General features: G+C 41.4%; 1 protein-coding gene across 3 annotated transcripts in view; it reads right to left on the bottom strand.

Moving 5' to 3' along the window:
- PPARGC1A (PPARG coactivator 1 alpha) overlaps positions 1 to 22,886 on the bottom strand; it is a 366,886-nt gene that overhangs the window by 66,693 nt on the left and 277,307 nt on the right. The window lies entirely within an intron of this gene.

Genomic DNA, 22,886 nt, shown 5'->3' with positions numbered 1-22,886 from the left:
CCCCTCCAAGCAGACAACAGGCAGGGCTGTGCTTATTATGAAGAAAAAGTGAAGGAACTCCAAGCCGAGCTACAGCCCGCGTGCTCTGGGTAGCCCGAGCCTAACCTCTGCAGTGCCCACGCCGCCTCCCCGGCACGCTTTCCTTTGGAGGGGCTCTCCCAGAGTTCAGCAAAAGTTACACCACCTTCCTGCATCTTTCTTTCACAGAGGGATTTTGCACCTCGTCACGTATTTTGGTCAGGTTAATGGTTTCTCACCGCAACTGCAACTCAAGTTAGTTTTACACCACCAAATGCTCAGCAATCAAACAGCACACCCCCCCCCCCCCTCCCCGCATTTCACTGGAATGGAGTAAGTATCTATAAAAAACATTCACACAGTTATCTCACCTGCTAGAAGGAGGGAGCCTGATCCTGTTCCCAGCTAGATTACAGTATTTCTCAGCTGCTCTTTACAGACTTCTCCGTCTCAGTGTCCTCCCCCTCGAAACCAGGGTTGTTACAAGCAACCGCCAGGGTCCTGCCCATAACCACTCAGACCCCCGCCTGCTTTTTCCTATCAGCGCCGCTGCCCTGCATGCATTTCTGTATGAACATCATGCACCAGCCCTCCTGACCTGGACTCAGCGCTTTCCCATGGCAAATCAAAAAGAAAAAGCTCCTGTCGTGTGAAAACACAGACAGGCTGTTAACAGAAGCGTCTCCTCAACATAGCCTTTCCTAGACAACAGGGGCTGCTGCAGGCACAACTGGTTTATGATGCCCCTTTGCACTGCATACGCAACAAACTCCGGGTACACAACTGAACTGCAAAACGTTGCCCACAACATGGGAAAACCCCACAAATAAAGGTCTTTTTTAGGATCCCCACCTGCTTGCTTATTGCCTTAAGTTGCAGGTTTTTGATTCAGCTGGGTGTAAAAAAAGTCTTGTGAAATTCAAGCATTGGCTCCATTGTGCTGGGCTACCAGTCCAAGTCACAAAACTATAACTGATCATCCTCCTTGTCATGAAATATTCATTTTCATTGTTATTTGCAAACTTGAGTATTCTAAAGGCTAAATGAATTCAATTATTATCCAAGGCAATTTTCCTGAGAGGAGAAAATAAATAAAAAGAAGTACAATTCTTGAAATAGCCTTTTCCTGCAGACACTGGAAACTTCAGAAATGGTAGGAGGTCTCAGATATATTCTTACCTTATTTGTGTTCCCTTGTAATTCATTATTGCCAATCCTGATAAAATGTACATTTTCCCAGCTTGTGCTTAAGTTGCATATCACATCACATCACACTGTCATATTTTCACCAAGCACAGATGACAAAAATGGCATTGTTTTTACTTTACTTAATTAAAAAAACCCACAGCAAAATACTGAATTACTACAGCAAGCCTTCGCTATGAATGATTAAATTAACAGTATTGCTTTGCTCTCACGATGGCAAAAACCCTCATTTCCTTCCCAATTATATGCTGATTTCATGATAAAACTGCAGTAAATTATTAAGATCTGGGGCAAAGGTGAGTATATCAACCCCCGAACAGTCAACTGTGAAATAATGCTGGGCACCTGCCTGCCTGGAGTTGAGTTGGTTCTTATTAATTATTATCTGTGGATCCATGGCTGGTGGAATATTCTCCTTCAATACCTACTTATAATTGTGTTCATTGACTGTGCCGAATCCATCATCTGTTTTTTTTTGAAGTTTCATTCACACCTTTTATAGAAACGTATTTACACTGGAACATTTCATATTGCTGTTTTGGATATTTTGACCTGCTCATGTTGTTTCTATTTTCTACATTTCCATTTCCCTGCTTTCCCTTCAAATTAGCAAGTTAACTGATAAATATAAACTGTGACCTTAGTGGTGCTTTCACCATACAAGCTCTAAAGATTGAAGAACTTTCTTAGTGCACTGTAGACAGTGCAAGCAATAGGTAATAATAACTGAGTCCCCAAGAGATTTTCTATGGCCCTGTCCACATTACGGCTTGAACTTTGCTGGCAGTTACAGCGTTACCTGGAAGAGATGCCAAGCACGATTCCAACTACAAAAGACTGCAAAAGGTTTCAACAAGGGTTCCCCATTGCTTGGAAAGAACTTGTATTTTTTAATAATCAAAGTGTCTAACCCCAGCCATAGAATATATGTACTCACTGGGATCTTTTTTTTAACATGTTTTAACACTATTTTTTGAGCGCAGTGCCATAAGAGGAGAAAAGCAAGGAGGACTATTTCAGCAGTGGTGTAGTTTGGGAATGGCGAAGCCTTAGCATATGTAAATGAAGCCTGTGAAACCCAGCCAGCACCTAAGCTGCTCCCCTCAAAGGAAACCTTGTCTTCTGAACATTCTCTAATAGCTTTAGCAAGGCTCTCCCCTCGTGTTTTGTCAACACAACAGAATTGCACAAGCATCTTTCGTGGGGCAGTATTTGAGCACACGCACGTTTTCTAGTTCCATAACAAACACATGCAGAGAAAACCCTCTTTCAGATGGTGAAGTCTGTAGGTCCTTTTGACCCAATCTGTCCTTTTACAAAGTCCATCATCAGCCCACCTCGTGCATCACTGCACTTCCCCTGTTTTCAGGTTGCTCTGTACCTATTCCCAGCAATTCCCAAATTTTGCCTTTCTTCTTCAAGGGCCATAATTCAAGAAAGCTCTGGCAAGCCTTCCAACGGCATTTGGGCACAATTTCCCAAGTCCTGATACATTTTTTAAGAGGACTGGAAGTTACAGCTGGCTGCAACAATAGGGAACAGAATTCAAAGACAGAAACCTTCAAGCCCTCTGTCCTTGACTTTTTCCTGGATTCAGCATTCATGGAACTGGATGATCTTAAGGTCCTTTCCAGCCCTAACTATTTTATGATTCTATGAGTCTATGTTACCTCTCCCTCCTTTCACCCCAAATTCCTAACTATGGTCATGTTTTTATTCCCTGTAATTTAGATTTCTCAAAGAAATTACTGATCTTGGAGCACTCACAATTTTGAAATCCAAAACTTTGTCCCTTCATCTTGGCACTGAGGAAGAAAGAATTTCTTTCCTTCCCCCTAAGACTATGGTATTTGCCAATTTTCAGCAAAGTTTTCTAATTTTCCAGTGGAGTAAGGACAGCCAAACTTATATACAGTTTCAGCCAGTTGAGGTTTGCAAGCCATTTCTCACATCAGTTCAACACACCCATCCACTCCACCCTCCACGAGTGAATAGCCTTAGAGAAGAAGAGAAGCCAATGCTGTATATAAAAGAACAAACAGCACTCCAAAGGTGTGTTAGTGTGAATGGTGTTCTATATAAAGTATATGTACCCTATTAATTTTTCATTAGAAATCTTCCTTCTGTGCATCTTTACTCTTATTTTTTGCACAGTTCTGTATTTGTTTTTCCCTCCATTCTCTCTGTTCCACTTCTATTTGTTTGCTGATCTTTTCTTTTCCTTCTCAGCTTCTTAGAATCATAGAATTCTTTTCCTTATTTATCCAGTTCATCCTACCCACAATACACCCTCAACAGCATAAGCCAGTGAATCAAACTCCTTGAACTTGTGGGTTCATTGGTGCAGTAATTCCTCAATGGAATAAAGCAGCGTGCCCTCTCCAATTTTGCTAGGGCAGTTATGAACTGAGATTTTGTTGGGTTTTTACTAGAGGAAACCCACAATGGTGCTCTGGACCAGCTCTCTGAAAAACTCAAGAGATCTGGGCCAAATTAATTCCTGGCTCAGCTATGGGCCACAGGCTGCTGTCTGAGTAGCTGTATATTGGAGAGCCCAAAATAACTTTCTTCAAACAGCAGTGCATTACTGACATTAGTGACACCAGGTTGAATTTTGCCACATCTACCTCCACAGGCTGAGGGCTCAAATAAACAGCACTGAATGCCAGGGGAATCACTTGCTCCTTCACATGCAAATAGACCTGATGTGAATATCCACTATTAGTGCAGATTAGCTGATTATCAGTGTTGACCAGGACTGCAACTCTTTGTAACTCAGTGCTTGTAGTAAAACCTTCCAGGAGTGCCTAAGTGAAGCAGGAGCACAGGTACCTACTACAAGAAATCTTCCTAAATTTTCTCGTACCTCCTTCAACATCTCCGCCTTCACAAGCATATTGCACTAACTCAGTAAAACAAGACAAGCAAAGCCACTCCAGCTGACTACATAAAGAATACATTTGTCACTTGTTTGCCCCCAACATTTGGAGCATATGTTCTCCAGGACCCACATTTGCTGTGATTTGCAAGAAAATCCAGCTTGCCAGGCCTCTTAAAAGCAGCATGAACAATGTTTTTCACTCAGGTGTTACTGTTTTGCAGAGAGACTAATCTCTAAAAGAGCATCTACATTAGAATTTATTGCCCCTATATGCCTGAGAAACGGAGCCACGTAAACACATCGGTTTCCCAGGGAGGCTTTGGTGCTTTTTGAGTGCAGTTGCCCAGGCCAGCCAAGGAGACAGATTCCTGCTTTGCAACTTCTTGCACGTTGGCAGAACAAGCAGGACCACATCAAAATCGCAGACCGTTGCAGATCATCATCATCTCTCCTTTACTCACCTCACTGCTGATACTTCCTTGGAACAAAAGAAATCATAAAGTTCTTCTTTAAAGTTATCTTCTATGTGTTCAAATTCCAGGGAAAAGACCAAAACCTGCTCATGTCTGATATTACCAGACCCAGGGAACCAGCTTCTGACATTGCTGTTCAGCGGCTGGGGTATCCCCCCCTGCACTCAGAAGCTGTGCCCTTCTTCTCCAGGGCACACCCCTTCTGGGGGTGAGTAGTTGTCTTCTCCAGCTTCAGCCACAAAGGGTAAAACCTGAAGAAGCTTCAGGGGGAAACACCTTGTACTTGTAATTCTCTGCAGGGCCCTGAAAACCCCACCCAGATCCTTCTCATTACCCCTACTAGCATCTATCTCCCACCATCTTCCCTGGGGCATCTAGAGCATTACCCTGCGGCTGCTGCTTCCTGACTCGTTCATCATTATTACCAAGCTAGCTTTTACTGACTTTTTCTGACAGGGATCTGAGGATGATCCCAGGGACAACCACCATGGATTCAATACCTTACGGTACAGAAAAGATTCCCTGATGCAACTGTAAGAATTGTGGTTCCAAAGCTCTCATCCTTCGCTGGTGCTGCCACCCGACTGTCACACCGTTTCTGGTCTTGCTTTGCCACCTGGCCATTTAGCCACAGAGCCAGGACCTCCCCGCTCGCAGGGAAGCTGTGGTGCCCCAGCTGCCAGAGCAGTGCAGGAGAGAGCACTCCCTGAGATGCACCCCAAAGGCTCACGGCAGGTAGTGGAAGGAAAAAAACCCCTCATATTTTTCATAACATAGCCTATCTGCTCTCTAAAATGGCTGGGAAGGCGACTGCAGTGGAGCACACACAAGTCTGCAGCGCAGAACTGGAGAGAACAGTAACCTTTAAATACTCTAAAATCAAATCTTGTTTTACACAAAACCGCTATGGTAAAGTCGATGTGAATGAAGCACCTTTGAGTGAAGGAACAGAGGGAAAGGCAGTGGACAGCTTTAGTGCCTCCTAGCAATTTTTTTTAATAAACTAGAGATGACAGACAGCCTTACCAACACATCTCTCATCTTCAAATAAGACTTTCTTCAGACAGAGCTCAGTGGAACTGAGTCAGCCTTTTTTCTTGGGCCTAGCTCTTGGCATTTTTCATATTAAAACAAAGTATAATGCAGAAATAATTCTGAACTGTAGTCATCTGATGGGATTTTAGCAACACAGGCCACAGATCTGCCATGCTACGATTTTAGGCAAACAAAATAAAATGAAGGTATCACACAAAAGAACTGGAGGAGATTTGTTTGGTGGGGTTTGTTTTCCACACTGCCTATGCACCAAGACACCCTCTATAGGGTTATCCCTGGCTGCAGTGGAGAGCAAGCTCCTGTGGAGTCTGCTGTCAGTGGGCAGCAGAGCTTCCCCTGCAGCAGAGCTTCCCCTGCACAGCAGACAGCACTCACTGCTTGGCCTCTGATAGTCCTGTCCTCCAGGAAATGTCCCCTATCCCAGCTGTCCACAGCCTCTGCACCCCGTTTTCCCAAGTCAGCCAAGGACAGGCCAAGAGGAGATGGGGTCACCTCACTGCAACAGCCAACAGTGTCACACAGACAAGGCTCCTGAAGGATCAGCTTCACTCTTAACTAGTAGTTCCTGCCAGCCAAAATTGAGTCCTGGAGTTATTTTTAGCCAGAACCCTTCATGAATTGCAGTTAACTTGCAATATGCAAACTAGTGACTAGTGCTACAGGAATCCCTATGGGTTTCATGGTTCCACTCTTTGCTCAAAAGTCCAATTATTCATTTTTCTTGGAGCTGCAACATTAATCTTAAAAAGTTGCACAAATAGCAAGAGATGTCATCCTCCCTCCATCCCCAATTCTGATAACTGAAATAAAGGAAGATAAGCATTTAGCCCATGGGTTATTAGCTGTACAAAGTGCAGCTTTAAGCCTCTGGAGGCTGACCCTCCTCCAGCGATGCTTTTGAAGAGAAATTTGCCAGTACTTCCACTTTTGACTCAGGCCTAACAAACTACTACAGCAATGGAAGGGCAGAACTGCTAGCCATAGCAAGGTTTGGGATGAGCTTCTATTTTAATTTAATTTAATTTAATTTAATTTAATTTAATTTAATTTTATTTTATTTTATTTTATTCTCTTCTATCCAAATCACTTGCCTGCATCAGAAAATGCAGTAAAGTAACAGGAAAGGCGGGGGGGGGGGGGGGGCAGAGGGGATGTTTTAAAGTGGCTGGAAGGCATAACGCTCTAAACCTTTGGAAAGGAACAGGAAGTTTGAAATGGATTTAGGCAGGCTTTGAATCAGACCTTATCACAGAAGATGGGACCAAGACAGTTCAAAGCAGAAACTCCTCCACACATTTCCACCTTTTTTTAATTTTATTTAATTTTCATACTCCTCAGGCTTCCCCAGCTTCCCCCTGTGAATGGAACAGGATAAAATGCTGAGACCTCGTCATCTATCACCATTTTGGGTATCTTTTTTCCCCAAGAAATTTAGTATTTGCTGAACATCCTTTGCCCTGGAGGCACTGGTTAGTCTCATAATTATTTTATAAGTTATTACTTACCAGAGAAGATTCATACCTCCTCCCAGAAAGAGCTATGACTGTACTTTCATTACTTCATGCCAATCAACAGATAAGACAAGTTTGTTACTTTCGTGTTTGTCCCTAATGGATCTTTACCACCGTAAAATTCCCTGATAATGTGACACAATTAAACATTATTTGTTGTCTCTGCTCTGTTAAACTCCACATGCAGAACAGCAAGACAGGGCAATGCATTTAGCCAAAAGCATTGAAAGGAAAGGACTGTGTAGAATTTGCACTGAAACAGAGACCACCGGAGTGGAGCTTTCCATTTTGTCTACTGCAGGCTCCCCCTTCCTCCCTGAGAAATAAAGAACCAAGTTAAAATAGAAAACTATCTGAAGGGAAGATTATTTTAATTTATGTTGCAAGTTGCTATGCAAAAAAGCCTCTGAAAAAAAACCCAGCAAACCAACACCAAAGAGCACTTCATCATAATATTATTACCAATTTATTAAGCTGAGATTGCACAGACTGAAGGAATGAGTGTGACACATCCCCAAGGGTTTTCTGGAGGTAGACCTCCAGCTGTTTCATTCTCACATGCACTCCTGTTTACAAAGACATGGAAAAATGTTTGTGCCTCAGTTCAATGCAACACAATTTTACATTGTTTGCAGGTTTTCTTTAAGGCAGGGTAGGAGCATGCACAGCAGGCTGGAGACAAATGCTGTGGGGAGACAGGGCTACCATCTTCCAGGAGAATGGGGGAAACACACAGCAGTTGTTAATTTATATCCTGGACAATGCTATAAATCGAAGCATTGCTGACAATTCCTGCCCAGTAAACATGCTGAATTTCATCTCCCGTAAAAAGGTGAGCAGACACTAAATAGCAACACATTTTGATTTTCGTTTAGCCACTTTAATGATAGGTGACGTTAGCGGAAAAGATAATTTATCTTCAGATTTATTTCATACGAGATAAAAGGGCCTGCCAATTTCTTAAAATTCATTTACACAAGTGAATAAATCTTTCCAAAGAATAAGTGAGAAAGTCATATTTCTTTAACTTTGCTAAAATATGAAAATGCTGATCTTGGGAGTGAAACAGACAGCACTAGCATTTTAATCAAGAAATGAAGACTCCTCTTCTAAATATGAGGCACAGGTTTACTTCAGAAAAAAAAATGTCCAATTTGTGGAACAGCCTTTTTAACGTATTTTGTCAAAAATCACTCACAAATCAGGAGAGACGTGCAATTTTTATATCACCTTCATTTTTAGATCAGTCCCAACATGAAAGCTACCTAAAAATAGACCGAACCTAACCTTTCAAATATCTGTACTGCTGCATACCAGAAACACAAGCCTTCAGTGCCTCTCATGGCTTTCAGAGCCTTGTGCTGTCTCTGTCCTCTCCTCTAGCACATTATCCCATGTTGTGTATTACATTCAGGCACCAGATGAGCTGTAAGTTGCCATGTGCGGCGCGTTGCAGGATGCGATATGTGTTTCATTCGGGACATGCAGCAAGATCATCAAAAGCAGCCTTCCCTTTTAGCTGTTTGATTTTGCCATAAAAAGGACACTGGCAACACTGAACCTAGTAAGTGGGGATGTGAAAAGGAAGTTGTGCCGGCTGACCCAGCAGCTCTGCTCAGAAAAAGCAAGCTGTCTGATTTGCAGCATACCACTCTTAAAAATATGAAGGGGAACAATAAGCTCTTTTGTCTTACTGTTTGCTACAGTGCTTGTAGACACACTTCTACCTGCTTAGATGAGACTTTCCAACACTGCACTGACGTGAGTGACTGGTGTAGAATTACAAGACAGCAGAATACGTGGTAACTATTCCTTTGCATTGTGCTTTCTAAATTGTGATTCTGCTTGGCCTTAACAGCATAGGTCAAATTCATCCCAAGCACAATCCCAGGAACTTCAGGTCAGTGGTAGCTGAAAAATCAATAGCATTTAACTTGATAAAGTTAAAACAAGGGTGATTTTGGCCCAGGCTGTACAAATCTTACTTTTATTGTATATATTCTTCACTGTGTATTACGCTTCAGTGAATATATTTTCATGATCTCTACTGCTAAAAACTCTGCTTAGCAGGTCCTGAAGCCACAGCAGTAGCTGGAACAGGAGAAATATGTACTAAACCAGGTTGTGGGGCTGCCCTGGAGGCTTTGAGTGACTGTGACTTTTGCTTACATGAAATAGAAAATCACCCTTGTACCTAACTGCTAGCTAGCTACTCCTAGCAGGAACCGGCTCGAAAGGATTTGCTTTTCTTTGTTTACTGTCAGACTCGGCTCTGACAGAGTCAAAAGTTTATGAAGGCATTTTACTCTGACAGAAACTGAACAAAATAACGCTGATCAAACAATGAAACAAAGCAGCAACAGACTAAATGAGTTCTTTCAAAGAATTTTGGATGGAAAATGTCTTACCTGCTGACAGGGACGCAAGAACAGCAAACAAAGGCATAGGAATAAAAACTATTCAATAAAATATTGATTTCATTATCACCACCTATTCAACTTAATTTTCTTGGCATCCATATCCCTAATGCAGGTTTGTGATAGATCATACAATCACTTTTTAATTAAGCCCTACTGTGCTTTGTATTAAGAACAAGGCAATAGACATTATGGCACAATATATCTACCAAAATATTTCATGCTTATCCTTTTCATTTTGGTATTTAAAAGTTGTTCTCTTAGGAGGTGGTATCAGTATTTAACAACATTCTTGACAGGAAATATAAAAACCAAAAAGCTTCATACTTAATCTAGCCATGTCAAAACTGAAACCCCTTAAAATAATTGCTTTCTGAATATATGGTATTTCCACTGCATTCTTTTATTATTACCCAGCTTTCAACATCTGAGGATGCAAAATTTGTTTCCTCTCTTACATACTGATGAGCTACCAAATGGCATGAGGATAGCAAACTGGTATTTGACCAATACAGCAGAATGGTACATGAAACAGATGTTACCATGTTACAAGAAATATTTAATGAGAAACTGTAGAAGACTGGAAGCTTCCCAGGATGACAGTCTTTTCTCTAGGTTTTCGGTCACTTTTGGTATATTGCACTTATGCTACTTGTGATGGGGCAGATCCTGAAAAACAATAGCAGCTTTTCTTCCAGTAGAGTACTGGCACTTCTCAGAGGGCAACATTCACTTTAATTACTAAAATGTACCCACCTTCTTCTTCCAAGGAAGAAAGCACCTTTGTTGCATATATAATGTGGTTTTAGATTTTAATGCCAGAAATGAATCAGCAAACATAGTTACATTATGGTATACTATTTCTTATTCTGTACCCATAGTAACCAAATTAATCTCAAGGTGCTGCTGGCATTAATTCAATCTGAAGCTCATACTTTGGATTTTACATAGGTGCCTTCATCCTATTCTTCTCAACTAATAAAATGTTAATATATGGCAATATATTTACTTCTGGTTCAGTTCAAGTTGAGAAGTGCAGTACTTTGCAGAAACCTAATTAATATCAATCATATATTACAACACTGTGCTTTAGTATGCGCAAAACAAAAATGGTGCTAGCACTGGAGGATGAAACAGATGATCCAAAAATTCATTTCTAGCTGTAACTTCTGTCTCTAGGATAGGGATGGCCAGTTTTTCCTTATCCTTCAGTCTCCGCTTAAAAAAAATCCATATCATAAAGTCAAGAACTACACTAAATATATCACATATCCTAAAAAAATCCCACAACAAAACAAAAAACAAACCAAACCAACCAACCAAAACAAAAAAACCCACAACCAAACAACGAAACCAACCAACTAAACAAAAAAACCCAACCGACCAAAAGGAAGATGATTTTGGAGAATGAAATACCAATAGCTCCCTCTATAACAATATGAATTGGGCACACACTGGCAATAAAACAACCGTGGTGACCCAGCAGTGCTGCCTTCAGCAGCATCGACTGGTAATGGGTCTTCCACTGGGACCTGCCAGCCCCCAGCCAAAAAAATCCAGTTGTTAGTGATTAGCAACCCAGGAATTTGTGCTTGAGCTGCTCAGGAGATACAAGCGGCTCAACAGCTGTTGTGTGGCCATCCTACTCAACACCACAGCAAAAAAAAATGCAGTTCTTTTCTCAGGGCAATCTGACATCCCAGGCATACTATAAACCAAAATGTCTCAAAATCTACCCTACTCCACATAGTTAGAGGTTTTGCAGCAAGGCTGAAGGACAGTTCACATTCCTTGGAGCCTTTTAATTCCAGCTGCTTGCAGTCCCATCGATTCCCAGGAGCACAAGCATCCCCCAAATATTTTGGTGCATTCCTCATTCCCATCTACAAGAAAATATTGCAGTGAACCATGCCAGATTGATCCAACCACTGCCAGAGCAATAAGACCAGATTCTGTCATCCTTATTCACCACGTACAACAAGCAGGCCCCTCAAAAGGGTGAGCTGGCATAAGGAGTTAAGGTGATACTTCTGGATGAGCAGTGTAGGTGAGCTATGGCAACCTGGGTAAAGACCCCCACTGCAAAAAGAAGCATAGTTATGGCAGCACTAATCTGCATGGAAGCTCAGGCCTCAAGCCGTAGATGAGTCATAAAGCCATAGCAAAGCTTGACTTCGGCTTACAAAGATCCCGCGTTCATGTAAATTCAAAAGGACGCTTGAGCAAGCCCACAGCCTGGTACACTGGCAGCCCCAGGCCACCACTGCAAGGGACAGAAGACTCAGTGGGTCCCTCTGACAAGCACTTTTCTCAGGGATGTACGAAGAGATGCACAAGCACTCTGATCCATCTCAAACAAAACGCACATACCCCAGGACCACACTGAACAGCTGGGGATCACAGAGCCCTCCTGATCGTCTCAGGTTCTGCCTCACTAACAGCAGTAAAGCTCTCAGGGAGCCTGGTGTTGCCCCTGGGCATGCACACAGGGCTCCCACTGGCTGTGAGCACTGCCTGTATACTGCATCCAAGGGCACAATACAGTCCTTCACTTTTACCAACTGCTACAGAGTATGAATTCCTAGAATGGCTCAAACACATACTAATTCAAATATGGGTACTTTCAGACTTCTTTTCTATTCCAAATTACGTGCTTTGCCAGCTTCAAAAAACAGATGGAAAATACGTCCCTAAATGTGCACCCTTGTGATCATTCCAAAAGGAAAGCAGCACCAAGTAGCTTAAAACGTTTGCTAGAAAAACTCTTTTCCATATCATGCAAATAGCAGACAAAAATAACTACTAGGCAATTGATATACACACAAATATTGGTTATTTTAAACAGTAATTTGTTATTGAGGACATCTCACTGAAATATTATAATATTCAATTTCCTTTGCATTTGCATGGAAAAGGAGCTGGAGAGCACATGATCATTCATTTAACTATTACATAAATACGTCTATCATAAGATCACACAGCTTTTGAGCCAGAGTTCAAACACATGTTTAATGCATGAGAGTATGATGAAGAAACTTGTGAACTCACGGGTCTTGTAGCCCAATCTCAATCAGATATGAGCTTGGCGTAAATACGCACAATATCGTGTGCTTTCCAACAGCATTGCGTCTCCAGGGAGCAGTCTGACATCAGCAAAGGGGACAGGTGGTTCCCTTTCCAACCCAGGAGAGGAAAAAACCCAGTTAAGACACTGTGTATATATAGCAATATCTTTCCTTGGTGTTTTGCTATGGTTTTCATCCCTTAATGAAACTTCAGTGCATGAACAATTCTCGTAATGTCTTTGCTACAAATCAGTGAGTGGATGTCATGTCCTAAGATATTTATAACACTAAAGGTAGTGGTAAGTGATACCATTTGGCAGCCTTGGTTTAGATGTGCTGAAGATTTTTTCCTTTTGGTTTGCTAAGAATGGAGTTCCAAGAAGCCACAAAACCCCAGTTTCCTTGGTCTAAATGTATCCCTTTCCTATAGCAGGTCATTCTTGTTAATAATGCCTGCAAGAATGACAAACAACAGACAATCACAGGCATAGAGGAGGTCACAACTGCTTTTAGCTAGCTCAACTTTGTAAGCTCCATATGAGATATGCTAAACCCTGCACGATCCATGGTTGTTTGATTTTGAATCTCACATTACAAGAATTCACAGACACGCTAACCTGCGTTATAGAATAACCCAATTCGGCCTTTCTTTCCTATCTGTACATAGATACTTTTTTTTTTACACAGTGACAGTCACTGCCTCTTAAACCATTTTCTTTTGTTGCATTTCCTTAGAAACACAAATCTTGTTCCTTGGCAGCAGTTGCTGTAAGTGCTGTACCACATGCCCAAACTAGTTCTCACTCACAGCTTTAATTCACAGTAAGTGGCACGAAAGGAGGTCAACACTTCTCAGAAACCACTTTCAGTTCTTTGCTGCTTCAGTGTCTGTTCTATAAAGCCCTAACAGAATGAAAGTTGTTTCTCATATTGTGTCCCTTGCTTTTTTATTATTTCCATCTTTATGGAATGGGCTGCAGAATATACGATGGAATAAAAGATTATTCCTGGAATCACATTCCTGGTCTCCCTTTCGCAAGATCCTAAAAATATAAGTAAAAAAAAAAAAAATTTAGTACTTTCCCCAACAAAACCAAAATGCCTTTTTTGCCATGCAAAAAGACTTTTTTATATAAATGGCATCTTGCAACTCAGTGTCATTCACTGTGTCTTACTTTCAGTTCAATTTGCTTGCTTAGAGAAAGATTATATTTTTTATCAACCTGACCAACACATCATGGAGGTTGAAAATCAAACAGCCTTCTTTCTGCTGTGATGCATCACTAGCAAGAGGAATGGCCTTGCTGACAATATTTTGCTGTCACATTTGCTTCTACAGCTTCACTGCCTTCTCTGTGATCAATGAAAACAGATTTTGACCTCATCTATTTCATTTCAGACCATATTCTGCCCTGAGGCACACGAGTACAACCTATCATAGTTATAGTGGCAATTGGGGCAGAATTTGTTCCTTTCCTGACAATTCAGTATGTGATTCATGAACCAGAATTGAGTCCAACTCTCCTTTTCTAGAGCTCCTCTTGTTCTTTGGCATTAGCATTGGTAAAAAACCAGCAAAGATGAATTTATGTTGGTTGTATCAGCAGAACAGGCTGGGTAGTCAATAATCAGACTGCTCAGCAAGATGCTACCAGACCAAAAGTTCTGTATTTTATTTACACAGTTTATCCTGTGGTCTGCTTTCTTTCTTCACTTACCTCTCTGTTCAACTAATGGGATCATAAGACCTACAAAAATACCTCCTACTCTTGAACATTTCTAGTTGGCTTAATAAAGTAAATAGAAAAAAAGAAAAAAAGAGATAACCCTCTCCACAACCATCACTTTAAAAAACCACAAACTCATACCACTAAATGTGAATACTCGGTGTATTCACAGGCTATGCAGTTGCAGGTAGTAACCGGATGATCAAGTTTCCCTTTAATCCCCAAGACAATGGCCCACTTTTAAAAATACAGACTCCATTTATATTCACACAACCTGCTATGGGCCAACACCTGCACTCATTCTTTCATACAACTCCCTGCACAGCAGAAGCAAGAACACGCCAGCATACAAGGTATGAAATGAGCACATGTGAATGCCCTCTGAGGTGTCCAGCACTCCACTGATCAATGGGGCAATCTATGCACGACCTACAGAGAGAAGCAAGACTACCCAGGGACCTTTGGCACTTCAGAGCCAAGACTAGGAGCTCATGTTTTCAACTCTGGAGGCCCACAGTGTCTTACCTGAGATGGCAGGCACTGCATGCATAAATGGTATAGTGATTTTCTGCAGGGCTGAGCTCCCAAGCAGGGGCAAGGTTGACATCACTTTGAAAACCACATCCAAGACATCTAATGAACTGTATGCAGGAGACTAATCTACAGTAGGTCTCGCGTATGGTAAAAATAAACTCCTTAATGTAACAAAAGCATTAATCAACATATTGCGTATTAGGCCTGCAAATTGCCAATTGTCTGATGAAGAGGAGTAATACTACATGGTTCCAGTTCCCTCAGTTATTTAACTGTTTACATCAATGGAAGCTAAGGAAAACAATGCCTGCAGAGCCACAGATGAAAACACACACAAAGGATCTAAGCCAAGTTCCAAGTTCAGATTTGAAAGTAAGAGGAGAAAAAAACTATTCAAGGATAAAACAACAATACACTCAGGACCTCTGAATCCTGCTGCATATTGCTACTGTACTAGTCATGAGAAAACCTTTTTTGGAAGCAAATTATTTTTATTTCCCTTACTATTTAAGACAAATTTATTCAAAGCTGACACAGAGCTTGATCCTGCCCTTTTACAACCCCATCAACAACAGCCTTATCACAGTTTCCAAGGAAGCAGGATTTACCTTTTCGTGTGGGCCATGCTCTGAGCCCTTAATTCAGTAACACCTTATTCGCCAACTAGCTGTGGTTTCACGTATTATTCATCCCAAGCAAAGGATTTACAAACACCATCTTGCTCTGTATTTCCGGACTGAAGAAGATAAAAAAAAATAATCTGGGGAACATTCTCAAAGGCAGAGAGTATATTCCGGCAGGGGGTGAGGGAGGTGGGGTGGTGGTTACCCTGAAGCAAGGGACCTTCCTGGGTTTGAAAATCTTCCTTGTAGTGAAATAAATACAAGAAATTCCTTCTCTTCCTTTCTTTTGTAGGTAGCATGACCTAAAAAAGGATTTGCAAAGCAGCTTGGAGAGGGGAGAGAGCTCATGTGTTTATTGTTTTTTTTCTTATTTTCTGCAGTTCTTTCAGAGAGCTTCTCTAGATTTTCAAAGATCTGTGAATCTTGCAAGGTTCGTATTTTCCAAGTACAGCGAGTCTAGATTCAGTTTCTTTTATGTCTTAGTGTATTGCTTACACATATTACAAACTATCTGAATGCCACAGTGCTTTAAACGGGGCTGCAAATACCCTCTGGATCACCACCAGCAAAAAGCTGCTCCTCCTAAAAGGAAGTAAAAGCCAGTGTGACTTTTTAATCTACTATTTGCTATTTCGTAGAACTGCAGGAAAACTGCCTTAAGGGCTGAGCGCTGCTCCTTCGGTGGCGAAGGAGAAGACGCGGGGTCTGAGCGCCACACTGGCGTCGTGCTCCGAGGCAGCGTTCGGGAGGGACGAGCCTGACAGAAGTGCTGATTCACTGCAGCGACCAAGAGGTTGCTTAGTAGCTAAGCTGGGGGGAGAGAGACAGCACAGGGAGGGGGCATCTGGATCGGTGCAAATAAACAGGAGGGAATGCCAAAGTTATTGCAGAGACTGGATCCCTGAGATTGCTGCTTAATACACCAGTGTTGGTTCATCTATCAGAACAAAACCTGTTAATACAGCTCTAGCCATAGGGGGAAAAATACTTGCAAATGCACAGAAGTCATGTAAATCAGAACTGCTGCTCTATTTTACAAGAAATTTTCTCCATTAATTAATTTCATGACTTAGAGCAAATGTGCATGGCTGGAAACAGGGGACCCTGCTGATACCAATCTCACAGCACAGGATACTTCTGTTTTACTCTCAGAGATATATAGCAGATGTACTCCCTGGCTCAAATCCAGGTGCAGACTAGGTGCTTTTGTGGCTGAAGTACTGCCCTGGAACCTGGTTAAGCCTACTAGTAACTTCTTTTGGTTTGAAGTTGCAACATATCACATAAAAAAAACAAACCAACCCACGATTTAAAAATCCAAATTCTCAGAGCTGTCACATTTATTATTAGAATGATCTGATATGACTGGCATTAGCGTGAGCTAGGAACATAGCACAGGCGGCCGAGCAAACTAAGCTATTTCTCACCCTTAAAAATGGGATTCTTCCAAGTAGAAATGTCAGTAGAGTCACAAGGGCTCTTTGCAACAGTAGCACCTCTTCATCCTTATACCTACTCTTAGAAAGTCCTGTGCTGTTGCCAAACTTAGCCCAGCAGACCACACCAGCCACCGAAGCCCTGTCAACAGCCCTGGCTCACTGCGAAAAACAGATCCTCCTCCGAGTAGAAAATTACTTTTCTGGAGGTGCAGGTTGTCTTGGAGCTACCTGTAACATCCCGTATCTGGACATAAAGACAGTGTCCCTGTTGATATTACACATAAAAAGAGATGCCCCCACAGTGGGAAAAAAAAAAGAGGTTTGATAAAACACTGTCACAATCAGTAGATGCAGAGCTGGTTGCAAGTGCAACCTCTTTATGTGCTGATGGAAGTATTTTTCTGGTTGTCTGCCCCCATATTGGAGAAAGAGGACAAGGAAGGAGAGAAAAAGGGAAGAAAAGAGGGACAGAGGGAGGGTATACTCCTCTAGCTACTGAATCAGCACACAGAACAGCAGCAGACACAATGAGAATGGCTGTGAGGAATCTGGCAGCAACAGCATGTTCAGTGAAACAACAAAAAGAGCCTGGAAGACAACAGAAACCCTGATGCCGATAGTAGCATTTTTTTTTTGTCCTGGAAAAGGATTTATGATGCCAGATTTTGGTTGTTTCTTAATACCCACACCTGGCTAAGTACAAATGAAATTAATTTTACAGCTGCACTCTTTCCACATCTTGAACATGGTGATTTGCAGAAAGAAACCCTGTCACGAGGTGTCAAAAAGGAACATAAAACATAACATGCAACATTTTTTGAGAGATATCAACCGTAATTATGTGAAACCTAAGAAAGCTGCTTCAGGGAGAGGTGGATGGAGTTGCACAGCAGAGTGCCTGGCCCCCGTGCAGACAGATGGCAAAGCTCGGTCCAGGCGAGTACAGTGGGAAGGACACAGGCTCACAAGTATCCAGTAATAACAGTAATACGTCTCTTTCTTCTGCCATCCAGTCACTGAAGTCAGTGTGAAAGTGACATGGAAATTAAAATGCTGTACTCATGGATTACGCTAGACCTTCCTACCTGACCTGAAATGACAACCATCATCCCCCATCCCTCTAACTTCCACACAATAACTCTCATCCCTCATATGTCCTAAACTAAACCACTGGTCTTAAAAGTTTTACTAGCATAGATAGTATGGGCAGTCCTTATTCCAATATATTTAGTGTCCATAATGTAGATCTGGTATTAATGTATACCAGTGGCTGGCACTGTGTCAGTGCTGTGTGGGAAGAAAAGATGGTGATACTCTTCCAATAAATAGAAACATTTTCAGAAGACTATGCCTAAGAAACAACGTGTGATACTTATTTCAGAGTTAGGGCAGGAGTAGTTTACTTGCTCACAGTCATTACCCTCCTTACCCCATGACAAGGCTCTGGCAAGTTTCCTGGTTCTAGTGCTTAGGAGAATGAAAAATGGTGCTGTGCTTTAGTCTCTGTATTACACCTATAAAAACACATCTCCAGGAAAGTTATATTTTATAGAATCACAGAATCATAGAATAGTTAGGGTTGGAAAGGACCTTAAGATCATCTAGTTCCAACCCCCCTGCCATGGGCAAGGACACCTCACACTAAACCATCTCACCCAAGGCTTCATCCAGCCTGGTTTTGAACACTGCCCTGTTGTTTTCTACTGGCGAGGGTCATATTATTAATGCATCCCAGGCATGCTCACAACAGGAGAGAAGAGATCTCCAAACTGGTTACAGTTGTGCTAAAAAAGCATCAGGTCCTTTATAACACAAAATCCACAATTTCATAAAATGGGTCAGTGCTGAAGAAAAATTCCTCTTCTTGATATTAAAAAGGCAATTTGCTTTCTGGTGCTTTACCTGGTCCCATATTATAAATTAATGGCTATAACTACATTAGAGGACCAAAAGGTCCCAATTTTTTAAGGTTTTGCCCTTCTTTGAACCTACTAGGCTGTATGCTGGCATTAACACTCAGGAAGATATTGCCCCTTTGAGAAAACAAAGTAGAACACCAACTTCCCTGGTAATCTAGGGGTAAATTATGAAATGTAAACACATGTCTTTCAAAGTGTGAAGAATGACAACCAGTCTTTGCAAATATGCTGAAGAAAACTCTTTTTAAGGTTTTGGGGTTTTTTTTGGTGCTTTTTTTTTTTTTTTTTCACTTTGGTTTATGGTATTAACACTTGGGCTTGCACCTGATATTACTCCCTCCCATTTTTCTCAGCTCTTGTGTAGAAAACACGGCACAGTCCTACAGCTGAGGCATTTTGAAGCCTGCACTACATGCTGTACATGCCACTGCTTGACATTTTATTGACAACAAAGGCCTGCAGCACAGCAGCATTTTTAGAGATGGGATTAACATAATGAACTCCATTTCCATGGGTTTTTCATGGCATTTCTTTATATATAAAAGCAAAAAGAGACCCAAACCAGAAATAAACATTTTTTTCTCCTCTTTCAGGACACAGACTCCTCTAAAATAATGGGGATTGTACAGTCCTAAAGGAGAGAAAAGCCTGTGAGTAAAGAAAGGTATCTGTACTTGGAAGGAGAATGTAACTGCTGAAGAATGAGGAAAAAAAACAAGATACTGACATTTCTGGCAAGAACAGCCTAAGTATGGGGCCTGTACTAATATGACATTATAGCTGATAGCGTAAGCTCTGTCATGAGATGGTAACATGAACACCACTGAGCTTTCCATGTTGGATCTCCTACTGCCCAGGGACAGGCTGAAACAGTCCATTTGCAGCAATGCAGAACACCAAGGTTTTAAAACTACTAAAAATACATGTAGAAAATCCAGCAGATACTGCTTATCTCAGTCCCAAGTCAAATGGTCCCTGTGCATGTGTAGCACTCAAAACACAGCCACTGAACCCAGCCTCAGTTTGACAGATACCCAGCCCATGTCTGCAGGATGGTCCTAAGTGCAGGGAAGTGAGTAGTGCCCTGAGCAGGAATTAGCAATTTTTTCTGCAGTACTCTGGTCTTCCCCTCTTAAAGCTTCAAGAAAACTCTTCAATGGAAAAGTGTTTGGCAGTGTTTCTCTCTGTTCTTGGCTGGACTCTCTAGCCAAGTCTGAACAGCAGAGCTCTGCTTCTTTTCTTTTTTTTTCCTGGTCCATAAGTAAAACTCCACAATAATTATGGTTTGGTTTTGTTTTACAAAACAAAATGGAGCAACCGTAAGCCATCAGTCCAGCCTAAATGAAACTTAGACAATTAGGAATGACAGTTTCTTCTTTTTGTGCATTTTCTCTCTTTCCTTCTGTTCTGTTCCTTTCTGAAACCCTGCATCCCAGTCTGCCTTTTTGTAGCCTTCTACAATCGCTTCAAAAACTACATAGCTATCTACATCAGGAACTTATTCAGACCCTTTTGAGGATGACAACAGAATAAAATGGCAGTTTGGTATGGCCTCAAACAACAATTTTATGAAATTAATGTTGTAAGGGTGCCTTAGTAAGAGATCAAAGAGAAACCAAGCGGTAAAAAAATCACAGTGGCTACCAACTACAACAATAATCTGCCTGTGACTGAATTGTTGGCTTTAAATTAACACGTTATATCCTCTCAGAAATTAAAAGTGCAAACTCAACATGCCAACTGCTTACAAAAATGGAGGAAACATCCCTGATTGCTGTTGGAAGCAGAGGGTATTCAGCACCTTTCCTAGAAGTCCTGGCAACTTGCAGAATCATAATAATTTTCTCTGAGAAGCTCTGATGTGCTTTCTGAAAACCAAATGCGTTTGTAGCCCATGCCCAATCCCTCCACCCTGGTTCACAACCTTTCCTTAAGGAAGGCAAGTTATCTATAGTAATCTGAGGCTGCACTTTTTTTCCTGATGTACTTCCCTGTGACTTGAACCCACAGTTACATAAAAGTACAAAGCATGGACAATTCATTCTTAATGCTAGCTCATTCCTGGCCTCTCCTGGGCACTGGCTGAAAATAATACTAAACCACGCTGAATCATTTACAGTACCTTTATGATGTGGATTATCATGCAGAGAAAACTGACCTGACCCCATCACGCTCTTCATGAAGCAACACAGACTGGTCTAAAACCAGTCTAATGAATGCCACCCACATTGGCACCAACACAAATCATGCATTCATGTAGAAGGCTCACACACAGAATAAAGCTGCTTTAAATTTATCTTTGTATTAAGCCTTCAGCAATTGTCATGTCCTTGCCTCTCCTGTTGGCATAGGGAATGCTTTAAAGCTATAAGCTGCCCAGACTTATATGCAGGTCTTTTTTACTTCAAGCAGCTTCCCCACTCTTATTTTCAGAAGGATGCTAGCCATTGTGAGAAAATATTTTGTTAATCAATGCTTCCAGCAATCACACAGATTTCTAATGCCTTTCTGAAATAATGGTTCTTTATTCTGCTTCTTCCTCCAGACACAGATGCTGGTCACAAGGCACAGGAACAATTTACCTCCTCCTGGCCACATGAGATCCTGTGCCACAGTGCAGTGCAAAAATGTGAGCTTCTCAGTCATGCAGGACCTGGTCATATGGCTGCCCACTGAATTCCTTCTCTTTCCACCATCATAAAAGGGAGTACAAGATGCTGTTGCCATTTATATTCCACTGATTACACAAGCTATTTTCATGGCAGGACTCTGCTGCTGCATTCGATCTCAAAGGCTGAATAGACTGAGCTTTTTTAGTGGATTCAGTTAAAATGGATGTTGGTTCCAATAGGACAAATTCATCAGGTAGAGAGCTTTTAAAATGAGTCATTTTAAGGTAATCTTTGTACACATCCTTTTCAAATAGCTTGAACTCTTTGAACGACAAAAGAGTGCAAAAACAATAGTGGCTGCTGAATGGAGAAAGAATGTTTAAAAAGCTGGTTTTGTTAAATGTTAACCTGGAAAACTAAACGCTGTCTGATTTCAGATTGAAATTTTCTACATGTATTCCCATCTTTACTTTCTTTCCACAGATGTGCTTTTAAACTATACTAAACAAAGGTTTTAACTGTGGGACACTTTCATTTTTACTCATGAGCTGCCATTATCAATCATTTATGTTTTCTAGTGAACTCCACTAAATAAAAAGAGAATATAAGAATAAATCTTTTTAAAGGAATCAATTTGCTGCACATCAATCCCTGCAGGCCATGTGCTCATAAGTCAATAGCTTAAAATGAAAACATCTGATCAAAGTAACACACCTGTTAAAGGAGCATAAAATTCCAAACCCAATGGTAAAATATAAAGATTATGAAGCCTCTTAAAGGAGCTATCAAAGTAAACTATTAGACAGACACATCTGCTTCACACCAGCACCCGTTCCATCAGTGCCACTCACGATAAATGAGCATTAGGACAAACATTTCATAGAGCCTCTTCAGAAAACAAGGTTTTTTCAAAACATAATTCAGTTCAAGAAAAGAATAAAGTAATGGATTGGCCTTCCATGCACTTTCTAATCAAGAATCTCCAAACAATGCAAAATAGTGATGATCTGAGCGCATCACACAGTTTATCAGTTGTGTTTTACAGATGGAGCAACTGTGATACATGTAGGCTGGGTGAACTGACCAGGAAGCCTGAGCACATTGAGGGCTGGGGCCCAGTACTGACCAAAGCCCGCAGGGAATCAGTACTACTGCTGTTACTACAAGTGTTACCATTATTCAGTTCAATCAGTTTTCTCTTGTTTCCTACCCTAGCATCTCTACCTTTCGCAGTTTGCTGGAGGAGGAAACAAAGCCCCGCACCAGCATACACATCCTTGTGCTATTGCAGTTTCCCCCCCTGAAGCAGTACAGATCCCACATGGATGCTCTCTGCCAACATATGTCCACATGCTGTCAGTAGAACCAAAGGGGGTTTGTTTCTCTTTTGTTTCCCTCATTTTTT

This window comes from Pezoporus wallicus, unplaced genomic scaffold (genome assembly GCF_028554395.1).
Source record: "Pezoporus wallicus isolate ANWC-B61680 ecotype Strahan unplaced genomic scaffold, APGP_CSIRO_Pwel_v1 contig_642, whole genome shotgun sequence".
In the NCBI taxonomy this organism is placed as follows: domain Eukaryota; kingdom Metazoa; phylum Chordata; class Aves; order Psittaciformes; family Psittacidae; genus Pezoporus; species Pezoporus wallicus.
The sequence above is the reverse complement of the archived record's forward strand: the minus strand, read 5'-3'. Positions and strand labels throughout refer to the sequence as shown.